The sequence below is a fragment of the Montipora capricornis genome, chromosome 1, assembly GCF_036669925.1.
Source record: "Montipora capricornis isolate CH-2021 chromosome 1, ASM3666992v2, whole genome shotgun sequence".
Classification (NCBI taxonomy): domain Eukaryota; kingdom Metazoa; phylum Cnidaria; class Anthozoa; order Scleractinia; family Acroporidae; genus Montipora; species Montipora capricornis.
The window spans coordinates 48154420-48157157 of record NC_090883.1 but is presented as its reverse complement, the minus strand read 5'-3'; the positions used below and the strand labels follow the sequence as shown (position 1 = coordinate 48157157).

Here is a 2738-nt window from a genome sequence, read left to right as displayed (position 1 = left end):
ATAGATATTTATCTACCTGTACCTGTACCTCCCCCCTCTTGTTTTCTGTAAAGTGATTTCAAATTATAATTACTCAATCTTGGCAAAGCAATGTAAGCCAATTGGACCGCTGCATTATCACCTCAGTGTCTGGCTCTAAATGCATTTTCACGGTATTTATATATAAATACTACAACTTCTACAATCCAAAAATAAGATACAAACAGCAGTGATAAACATATTGAACTTGTTCATTGATAATGACTCATCCTATTTGTTATATATAAATAGCTGTTTTAAATTTCTACAATCCAACTTATTTTTTCCTTAAAATATGTTTTCTGTGTACTTATTACGAGTACATAACACCATCAAAAAGGGGGGATGGGTCACCGTGCCCGTTCAGGAGAAAATAGCGATTCCTTGACAGATTAAGCTTGGCGTCAATGAAAATGCGCCATTTAGCTAATGCGCGCACCAATAACGCAAGAAATTATGCGCAGTAGGATTGCGCAATGCAAAACCAGGGAATCACCTTAAAAAGAGTTGTACACCAATGGAACTAACCATCAAAAGAAAATATTTCGATTATGAAATTGAAAAGTAAAACTCTGAGCGAGTGAGTCTCTAGGTCCAAAAAAGAAAGAACAGGTATTGTCCAGGAGGAATGAATAGTACAAATTGAAACTATCCTACAGAAAAAGGAAAAGTATTGATTACTCATTTGCAATATATGTGGGTAAATAAGGTTACTAACTTCACTTTGCTACAAGTGGATGTAGAAGAAACATAATCATGTTGCCAAAATAATTTCTAGCCAAACCGTGAGTTGTTCAGCACTGGCAATTACTGTCTGTAGATGGCGATCAAACTATCTTTCTTCTTTCCAAGCCTCTTCCCAGATTTCAAAGTCGTATGATCTCTTATTAAAGACAAAGTTCCTTCCACTAATTGTTTCTCTGCAGTTTCACGAAAGTTGGCCATGTGTGTCAAGAAATCCAGAAGCAAATTTCCCTCGATCGATTTGGGGTCAAACACGTCTGTAACATCGATGGAATACTCTCTAGTGTAAACTTCATGCTTCCAAGCTTTGCTCTTTGCAATCTCGACAAGCTTCTCGGCCTTTTCCAAGTTTTCGCTTGTGCCGTCCTCTTGGCCATGCCAATAACGACCTGAAACGATGCATACAAAAACTCCTTTTTCGACAAGTTCCTTTTCAAAACAATGGCACAAAACCTTTTCCATATCTACATAGTAGATACTGTGAATAAAATGGACAAGGTCAAACTTTATTGGCTCCTTATCGTTGTATTGACTGTACTCTTGGAAAGTTTGCGGACAGATTTCGAACTTCGTTTCTTGATCATCGAAAGAAGCTGGTAGATTCTCAATGACCGTGTTGTAAAGACCACGCGAATATGAATTGGGTTCGATTGCCCGGTTGAATATTTTTATTTTAGAGCCGTGCCCTGTCTTCGGTAGATTTTCCTTAATTGTTTTTAGAATGAATAAATCTTTTTCCCCATTTCCACTTCCAACACTTAGAATGTTCAATTGCTGACTGTGGTGGAGCATTCTTGGAACCAGTGACGGAAGATATTCTCGGAGCATCTCTTTGTTTTTCGCAATTTGGTCACTTTTCCTGTCAAATATCTTTAGGCTTTCAACATAGTGAATTTCGGCGTTTAAAGGAAAAGAGGACATTTCTCCCTATATTCCTTGGAAAAGAAAGTTTGGTCGATTTTTGTCTTCTGCGATCAGGCGTACTTTACTTTAGAGAGGGCGCGAGAAGGTACGCCTGATACTTTCTTAACGATTCGTCTGCCCCCTACCTGTCAAGAGTGACGTTAGCTTTTGCCTTGCTATAAATGTGAGACAATCAGATTTTCCCAGAAAAATAGGATTCTAGCTGGACTGTCTGCGAAATCAGACTTTATCCCTGCAATGAAAGCTACTAGTATTTCTGCAAAGCCGCCAACCATCAAGGAACAAAGAATTTCGAGATAAAATTGCAGAAAGAATCCTTCATGTTATCAGGTCCAATCAACAGTACAATGAATATATCTTATTGGACCATTTAGTGTGTAGTATCGTGGGATACTTTTACGAGTCTCGCTGTACACTCTTTTTGAGGCTGCGATTATAACCAAAATTTTAAGAGCGTATTAAGAACATTCCTCAGGTTAAGAGTCGATTTTTATTTTATTTTGTTCATTTGCATTCTAAATTAAAGCATAAAATAAAGGTGAATAAATGTAAATTAACCCAAATACTTAATGGAATATGTTTGTAATAATGAGTCGTTCTCATTGTTCTTACGCTTTCAGCACAAGTAGATTGCAGTATTGTAATTCACTTTTATACGGACTTACCCTACTGCGCTCTCACTAAACTGCAGCGTGTTCAAAAACTCAGGTGCAAGAGTCCTATATCTAGCACCACGGTATTGCCATATCACACCTATATTACACAAATTACACTGGCTACCTTAAACGTTTAGAACAGATTATAAGATTATTATAATCACTCACAAAGCAATCCATGGTACAGCTTCTAATTATATATCATCTCTCCTAAGTTTTAAACCTAATTCTTCCTACAGCCTCAGATCAAATAACAAATATCTGCTTTCAAATCCAGATTTCAGGACTCTCCCTATTCTTGGCGATCGAGCCTTTGTGGCCGCCGCACCAAAACCGTGGAATAATCTTCCGTTAGATCTTAGATGCACTTCCAGTTTTAGAGTTTTTAAGCGTAAT

General features: G+C 37.5%; 1 long non-coding RNA gene across 1 annotated transcript; it reads right to left on the bottom strand.

The window, feature by feature from the left end:
* Positions 1-208: 208 nt before the first annotated feature.
* On the bottom strand, positions 209-2454 carry LOC138053881 (uncharacterized). The gene is made up of 2 exons (XR_011133251.1): positions 2352-2454; positions 209-1151 (listed from the first exon to the last, which is right to left on the bottom strand). It is a non-coding gene; the product is annotated as an uncharacterized lncRNA (long non-coding RNA).
* Between the last annotated feature and the right edge of the window lie 284 nt (positions 2455-2738).